Source organism: Micromys minutus, assembly GCF_963924665.1.
Source record: "Micromys minutus genome assembly, chromosome: 20".
NCBI classification, from domain to species: Eukaryota; Metazoa; Chordata; class Mammalia; order Rodentia; family Muridae; genus Micromys; species Micromys minutus.
In genome coordinates, this window is record NC_137955.1 from 41,028,702 (window position 1) to 41,038,334 (window position 9,633).

Here is a 9,633-nt window from a genome sequence, read left to right on the forward strand (position 1 = left end):
TTTTCCTTCACTTGAGTCTGGGCTTGTGTCATGAAGTACTTAGGCAGATATGGAGCTGTGCCAGCTATAGGCTGATCTATTGGGGGAAATTAGAGTTTCTAATTCTATCATTTAGGCAACCTACATTAAAAAACTTGTCCTGAAACTTCCATTTTGTCTGTATGCCCAATGACTGAGAAGGAGCTATACCAACTCACACGAAGGAGCCAGGCAAAGTAGAACAATCATGATCAACCTTCTAGGATACCCTACTTAAATCATCCAAGTTATTAACCATAGTCATTATGGAAGAGGAGAACCAACTTGCTTGGGCAGCTCACAGAACTGAGAAAGAATATCTTATTTAGGACATTAATTTTTGTTATTTTTTATTGGAGATTCTCTGCATTTAAATTTCAGATATTATCCCCTTCCCCCTCCCATCCCCCTCCTCCTCCCATTGCCTTCATAAAAGTGGTCTATCTCCCAACCACCCTCTCCCACCTTTTAAAAGTGTCTTACATAGAGATGGTAGTGGAAGGGATGAACACAGGGCTGTCTAAGGCACAGTGATTTTCTTTCATGTTATCTAGAGAGCTGTGAATGATCAAGGTTCCTCAAAGAGGCTGTAGGGAAACCCCAAAACATTTTGCCATGAAGTGGACAAGAACATGAACAAGAAATTGTGAGGCTGACACCAAGGGTCACATGCTTTAAGGTGTACTTGTGAGGGAGTAAATGCTTTGGTCTTTGTTCCTTCCATTCCACAGTTGCTGGGAAGGGGCCTTGTTCCATTTTTCTGTGTCATGTGCAGCAGACAGCATTTGGATTCCTTAAGGGACTGATTTGTTTAGGGAAGGGGAAACTGGACTTTGAATCAGAACTTGCTTCCTGATGCTCAAAGCACAAATTCCTATTGCTGCCAACAAGAACAAAATGGCAGATGTTGGGGAATATGGGAGTTTGGGTAACAAAAAAAGGTTGATGCCTTCCTTATATTTAAAGTCTGAACCAAAGCAGGAATGTGGTTAGAAAAAAAACAAGCAAAAGTAGGATAAAGAGATAGATATTTAGTGTAGTAAAAGGTGCTGGCATTTTCAGGGGTTGGTTGAGAATGGATGTTGGAAAGTGATCAACATCCATGGAGACTTGGGAGATAAGTATGTGAGGTGGGGGTGTATGGTATTCAGTAGACTGTATGGCTCACGTGGAGAACAGCACAGTGTGGAGCAGAAGACGATGAAAGTAGTAGAGATACTCTTGCAGACGGTGCTCTGTACCCTGCAAGGCAGAGAGAGCTAGACTTGGGTATTGGCCAAGACAGCAAGAATCAACTCACGTGGCTCCAGGTGTATAAAACAGTTATAGTGTATTTTTTTTAATATAATTCTGCTCCCCAAGCCTTTTCTTCTGATTCTAGGAAGGCAGAGTTGAAGCAAGAGAAGGCAACAAGGTGGGGTGGAATTGTTCTCATCTGCTGAACAGGAAGCTGATTAGAAAGTTGGGGAGGAAAACACTTTACCCTGAGGGGAAAGGGGGTGTGATGGATAATCATGATTGTCTACCTGACATCCCTGGAAAGAGGGAGTCTCATACAAGGATTACTTTCATCAGTCTGGCCTTTGGCCATGTATTTTGGGCACTTTCTTGATTGCTAATTGATGTAGAGGAGCCAAGCCCATAGTGAGCAAGGCTAAGGTCATGTTTTTTTTTTTTTTTTTTTTGCAAGCTTTTCGTTTCATTTCATTTTTTGTTGTTTTTATTTGTTTATTGTTTTGAATTCATTTGTGGGGGGAGAGGAGGAGAGGGAGATTAGGTTGGGTGGTAGGTGGGTAAGTGAGAGGATCTGGGAGGAACTGGGGGAGGAAAACACGATTCAAATATGTGGCATGTAAAAATTTAAATACACAAAGTTAAATGAGCAAATTTAAATAAAATTAAATAAAATTTTTTAAAGGAAAGAAAGCAAGCTTAACTGGAAGTAGCATTTCTTTTTGGTCTCTGCTTCAGTTCTTGCCTCATGGTTCCTGTCTTCCCTATATGAAAGACTGGGCTGTAAACTCTAAACCAAATAAACCTTTTTCTCCTCAGGGTGGTTTTGATTTTTGATTAGTGTTTAACACAGAAACTAAGCTAGGACAGACAGACCCCATAAAACACTAGCTGAAAGTTAAGAACACTGTCAAGAGACACAAGAGACAAAACTCTCTCCCTTTCCCTCTCCCTCTCCTTCCTTCCCCCTCCCCCTACACCTCCCCTCTGTGTGTGTGTGTGTGTGTGTCTGTCTGTCTGTCTGTCTGTTTGTCTCTCTCTCTCTCTCTCTCTCTCTCTCTCTCTCTCTCTCTCTCTTTCTCTCTCTGTGTGTGTGTGTGTGTGTGTGTGTGTGCTGGGGCTGAGGTGGGGAGCTGAGCCCTTTCCTAATCATTCCTAGCAAATTTAGCCCATCAAATAAACCTGTTAAAGGTTCAAAATATCTGAGGAAGGAACCAGTTGATATTGTTTCAGAATCTGCAAGAAGAGGATCTAGGAGAATTCTGGGATTAGAAGCAAGGCCTGTGCTATAGGCTGAAGGAGGCTGCACTCTACACAGCCTTCAGAGTGTATAGCGAAGAGCTAACATGGAGTTATATTTTTCTCAAGGTAAAGAATCTTTAACTAGCTTTTGATAAGGGTGGCAGCTCATTCAAAAGGGAGGCTGCTACCTGACTAAGATACCGAGGGGCATGCCATCAGATCTTTGGAGGCCTTTTGGTAAGATACATGAGTGATATTTGTTTTTGTTATTTGATGCATTAAATGTCACCAAGGTAGTCTTAAGGGTGGGGCCTGGAGGGGTTAGTATGCTGGAATCCACATACATGCAGCCCTCAGATTTCACTGTCCATAAGAATTCCTGGAGGGGAGTGAATAAACATTCTGATATATTGTATTTTTCTGATATATTGTGAACAGTGTGGGGTCCTAGAATCTGTTACCCTCAGACCCCCAAAAGCTGAGAAATCCTGAATTTTGCTCTAAGTGAGCCCCTCATCAGTTAACTGCACAGTCTGAGACACATTTATAATATGCTTTTCTCTCTTTTTATTAATTGCTTGAGTTGGTTTTATTTTTGTTTGTTAGTTTTGTTTTGTTTTTTTTTTTTTCAACCATCACATTGGGAAGAAGAGACCATTTCTGACATCTGAAATAGTTCAAAGAGCTATGTGGCCCAGGAGGCCAAAGAAAATATATTGAGTAGTCCCTGTTCCCTTTTCATTTTAAGAGTTCCCCTGCTATGGGACAGAATTGGAGATGTCTAAGGACTTTTTAAAAACTCTTTGTAGAATGGTGTATTCACAAGTGAAAGGAACATAAAGGAAACCGTTTTAGTGATGAGGGAAGCCCTTTAGATAGAACTGACTTAGCCACAAAAAAGAAGCAGCTGTTCTCCCTGTGAATAACAGAAGAGGTGTTTTTACCACCACCACTCCATAAAGGACACTTGGGAGTGTACTGGCTGGTTTGGTGTCAACTTGACACAAGCTGGAGTTATCACAGAGAAAGGAGCCACCTTTGAGGAAATGCCTCCATGAGATCCAGCTGTAAGGCATTTTCTTTCAACAAGGATGAAAAGGCCCATTTTGGGTGGTACCATCCCTGGGCTGGTAGATCTGGGTTCTATAAGAAAGCAGATTGAGCAAGCCAGGGGAAGCAAGCCAGTAAGTGACATCCCTCCATGGCCTCTGCATCAGCTCCTGCTTCCTGACCTGCTTGAGTTTGATAGCCTCACTGAAAATAGCCTAAAGTGAAATAAGTTATTTCAATAGCTTTAAAGTCGAAATGATAAAGACTTGAGAATTACTGTATTATTTCAAACAATGTCCACTTGATAGCTTTTACCTATGCTTTGAAAAATGTTCAAATTGGACAAAGAGTGGAAAGTATCTGGACAATGTCTGTTAAGTATTATGTCATTTATTTCTGTTTCCATAAAAAAATGTCTGGGAATAGAATGCTTTCATTTCAATGATATCTGATTGATCAAACCACTGGAGCACATATTTCAATTGGAAAAGGAATGAGTCTTGTTAATTAATACAGTAGATGTAGATTACCACAGGAAGTTCTGGTTTCCAACTTCATGGGGGGAACATACATTGTTCACCTGCTCATGTCTCTTGCAAATGTGTAAATCAGAGAACAGCGTCCTGCAAGAATGAGAATCGTTTTACCTGGAGGCTTACATCCTTGTCCTAGTGGGGCTATGCCTTTGCCCAACCCTGCACCCTGTAGCTCTAATTCAGCTACTTCCAAATATGTATCTTTATACATTTTTATATATATTCATTCAACCTAGAGTCACTAAAGAGATCTGGCATGAACTGTAGGGAAAGATTAACTGTGACATATGTGAGTCCTTCCAAAATTGCTCAGCTAGAGCACATGCCACCTTTTCAATATCATGCTTCAAAACAAAATGTGTTACATGATGAGTGGATGGAGCATTTTGTGTCATCTACAAAAGGGTTAAGACACTATCTAGACTAGAGAGGTAATATGTAAGAACAATAAAACACTGTTCAATTTAGTTTGTTTTTGCAGCTAATTAGAAATTGGCCTAAATATAGCTGAGTTTACCACCGGCCTCTCATTCCATATTCTTCTGGTTTACAAAATCAGCACTAGATCCAGGACTACCCATTAGGGCCATTCTGCTTAAGAAAGGATGGGTAGACTGATGGTAGCATTACATTGTGGAGAAGGAATACAGGTGGGAACTACTTACAATTACACTATTAACAGAGAGTTCTTGAATAGTTGGATAGAAACTATAGGTTGAGTGTCACATGGAAAAATCTAAGGGAAAGCACAATTTCTTTTATGTAATTTTAACTTTTTTCCCACTCATAATTTATTGACTTTTATTGGATATTCTCTGTATTCACATTTCAGATGTTATCCCATTTCCCCCAATCCTCTCCCCCTCCCTCCCCCTCCCATTACCTCCCTTTCCCAACAACTCTCTCCCCCCTCAGCGCCTTGTCATCCCCTACACTGGGGAAACAGAAAGCACGATTTCTAAGAAAATCTCATTTACATCAGTATAAAACCTTTTCCAAGATTTTTTTTTTACTGTCATTATTTGTTGCATTCGGCATCTGCTGAGGATGTGTGCAGGGAGTTCCGTAGCAGGCTCTCTCCTCCAGTCCTCAGGCAGCCAGAAGAACTTGGTGTTTCTGCTGTTTTACATGGTCAGACCAAGATAGTAAGACTTGAATCTGTTTCCAGAGGTTGAACAGCAAATAAATGGCAGCATAGGAGACTCATGAGACTCCAAAGAAATCTGATTTGTAAGTTCTCATGAAGTCACACTCCCTTCTGCAGCCTTCAATCAGAACAAGCAGCCAGCTCCTGCTAGGTACTTCACATCCCCACTCAACTTGTTTATGCTAAGGTCAGTTCTCTCCTTCCCCTCTTTCCTGGACCTTGGCCTATAATGTATCTTCAACTGAAAGGGGTTTCCATGAAATGACAGATTCAATTCAACCCTGAAGCCATCTTCTTATTCTTCCCACATTCTGCCCTTACAGTGAATCTTCATACTCAGTTCAAAGTAGCATTGGTTATTGCCTAGCTGGCCCGGTTCTGCTAATGTGCACAATTAACTTTGCTGTCACCCTTGGGCCTTGGAGATATTAATATTTGACTGACTTCACTCACCCACTGGTAGCCCATATTTTGTATCCTTTTTCAGCTCTCTGACATATTGCATTATAACTAGCCAAGTTAAATTTCAGCTACTCCGTAGTTTTTTTCTAAATGTATTCCTCTGTTATCATTGCAATGACAACTTTGCTTGTCATTGTCCCAACTTAAAACCAGATTTCATGACCAGTGTTTTCACATTCCTTCATACTGTTAATAAATAAAGATGCTATACTCAACCAGACCTTCAAAGTGACCCCTTGGTTTCTATGTGAGCGCTCTTTCAGGGAGATCATGCAGGAATAGCTTAAACAGAATACACACTGTAAAATTGGATTAACAAAGGGTCAGAACAAGTGTCTATGTGGCAATCAGACAGAAATAGTTGTGGGTCAGGAGTTAAAACATAAAGTAAGAATTACAAGACAAAGGGAAAGGGTGGGTAATTTCTGTTCTTGCTGCTAATGCTGCTAGTAGTTATGAAGAAAGAAGTATTGTTTCTCCCATTCTAAGAAAGAATTGAGCCAGGCATAGTGGCACATATTTTCAGTTGTACCACATAGGAGGCAGAGGCAGGTGAATTTCTGTCTGTAGAACAGTCTGATCTATAGACTGGGGTCCAGAAGAGTCAGAGCTACAACAGGGAAATTGTCTCAAACTTTTCATCCTACCCTACCCCATCCTACCCCAAAAGAAAGTAAAAGGAAGGTAGAAACTCTTGGTGTGATATTACTTTTAGACATAGGGTTCTTTCTCATCTGCTTGGGAACACTGTTTCCCTCCATAGGCAACAGCAGTGATGTCTACATGGAGCAAACTCACTTTCTCTTTGGAAATAAAGCCAAGATTATTTAGTGATTAATAACTGGTTTAGTGACTAACTGGTTTGTAGGCGAACAGACCACAGTAAAGATCTGTCCAACAGAAACTCTCATAATCAAATCTGGAACTCAGCAATGAAGATTAAAATGGTGTTCCTATGAGCCCCAGAATTCCCTCTGCCCTCCTTTCACCTCTCACCCGCTTGGCTTTCTGGGTATTTCACTCGCAGTAATTAGTCTTGAAGTGAAGACTTGCTTTTTCAGTGGCTCACACTCCTCCTGCACAGAGTAGCCATGGGGGCTCCTTTCACAATGAGGATATCTCTTTCCTCTTCTTCTGGTTTTCTTTATATCTCTTCATTTTGATTTTTTTATTACACATACTTTCTTTAGTGAATCAGGACCTCCTTGGAGAGATGTCTGTCCACACAACTTAAAAGTCTTGACTTTCTAGGTCTCTGCAGAATACTTTACTAGTTGACATGTTTTTCTGTAATTTTTTTTTCTTTTTTACTTAGAAGGGAATGTTTATGGGAAAGTACTTTTTTTGTTGACTTTTTTTGTAACTTAACACAGAATAGTTGTTCAGTAAATGTCCATCCAGTGAGGACACAAGTTAAGGGTAGGGAAATTAGTGTGGTGACGTGTTCATGGAAGCTGCTGAGTCTTTTTGCTTAGAAGGTCTTCAATACCCCTCAACATTATAGCCATTGCAACATCTAATTGTGCCACATGCTTAATTTATTCCCAGCCTTAATTGTAATATGGCCATCAGCGTGTTGAACTTACATTTTTACTCATGTCAAAACTACAAAATAATTACAAATACATAGGTACACACAACGGATAGTATGTGATAGATTCCAGGAATAGATTCTAAAGGCAAAAACCTTTCCTGTTCAATGACGCCTGAAATTGCTTTCCCTGGACAAGCCTTTTCAATCTAAATCAAAGATAAAGTCTAGAGATAAAAGATCCAGGAAGAGTTTTGGTGTGCAGAGACATAGATTTGTTGCCTGAAGAGAAGTCTGTTTATGTCTTCCTTTGCAGTTTGGATTTTGGCATGGAAGTGAAAACTTGGGGCCAAGAGCACAGTATGATTTTGAGTAAAGATGTGATTCTCTGCTATTCATCATTACTACCCTAAAGGTCTTTCTTCCTTTGTCTTAGACAAATATCCCCCTCCCGACACAATTGCCCATATTTATCCTGCTCTTGGTTTTCTTTAAGTCTTCATATTCTCTTTCTCCCTAGAAATTTTCCTAGGTTATCCTTCATATGTGGATGCATGTTCCTTGTAGGTTTTTGTCAACAAATACTCTTTCTTGCAATTTCTTTTGAGACTATGTTTCATCGAATCTTTGAATGCAGCTCCTAGTAAAGTCCTCCCCTCAGGAGAAAGAGTGAAGAGGGCTCCAGGAAGTGTGATGGCTGAGACTCCAAGGCAGCCATATCTCACAGGGGAAGCTGTCTTCTGATGTACTCACTGTGCTGTGTCTACTTTTGTCTTTCAGACACAACCATAGGGACTGTCCCTTTATTTACCCTCTCAGACCCACCCTACAAATTACCAGAATACCTGGTATGTTGTAATTGTCTAACATTATCTGAACTGACTACCTCATAACATTTTTTCACAATGATAAATATACACACTGTCCTGATTCAGCATCCATCTTCAGTGAGGGACATAGCATTGATGTTAATTCAAGCAGACAGAGCAATGTCCATAAAGCCCAAGATATCGATCTAACTATTTGTGCAGCCTTACTCCTCATATGAAACTGAACTTCAATCCATATTTTACTGACAAAAGTCTATTTAATATGTAAGTAAAAGGGAAAAAAACAAGGCAAGGGCTGTATTGGAATTCTTAAATAAAAATGGATGTTAACAGAGTTGAAGATGATAAGGCTTGTAGGCTTGCTTTGTAAAACATTTATATACGAATATATATGAATATAAAATAATAGTATATTGAACTGTCACACTTTTCCACCTTCAGAAAAGATGATTGTTTTAATATTTCTGTAAAGAGTGATTTATATTTGCTACCTTGTAAAAGATAAGGGAACAGAAGATTCTTCTGGTTTTTGCTAGGAGTCTTGCTCCTTCGCCACAGAAAGGGCATGGAGAATTTACTGACTGTGTGTTGACATAACAGTCTGCATAGTATCATGTTACTTATTTTTATTATCTAACCCAAGTGTCAATAACATCCAAGGAGAAAGGAAGACATAGTGTTATACCCATTTAATCATGAGCAAACTGAGGGGTAAAGGAAGGTGCAGTCAGGATAATGATCAGTGGTGTGCTTCCAAGTGTCTAAGTATCAGTCTGTCTTATGGAAGGAAGTAGAGCAATGCCATTGCTCCAATTTCTAAAAGAACTATCGTCATTATGGCTGCTTTAAATTTGTAAGGCCCCAAAAATAAGAGTTAGAAGATTTCATGTAACTCATTCTTTCGATTTCAGCTCAGTTTCCACCTGTATTGTGGTGATTGACAATCTTGCCTTAAGAAGGGAAGGATTCCCTGGAAAGATACATATATGCTAATATCTCATAGGGTACAAAGAATAGCCTATCCCCAAGCCCTGTGGTGTGTGAGGACTAGTACAGCACCGAGACCTCTGTATCCCAGTTTAAAGACTTCTCTTCTGGAATGCTGCCGTGTGCTTGTTTGGTTGGTGCTAACCATTAATTCTCTTACTTTAGTTCAAAGGTGGAAGTCTGATTGGTCCAGCTGGGTTTCTTGTCCAGAGCGTGGGGGATTGGGATCTCTCTCATCCTACAGTGGTCGAGAGAAGCATGGATCACGGTGTCATTTTGCAGCCTTCCTTGAATCAAGTCTTTGATATCTGACTCCTTTAATTGCTGGGATGTTCAATTGTCATATCCTCTTTTTAGTCAGCCAGTGTGCCCATTTATTCTTCCTCCCTGGGACCTGACTTATTAGGATCATGTAACCGAGGCCTAAGTCTGAATCTAGCCAGTTCCAGTACTTCTGTATCCAATCCTTGGAGAAGAAGGAGAAAAAACAAAGGGGAATCTCTATATTCAAGTGGGAAGGAAACATAACAGACCTAGTGGTACACTTATGTAAAGACTTGCATAGGCAAAAGCCCAAGAGTTAAAAAGTCTAGGTGT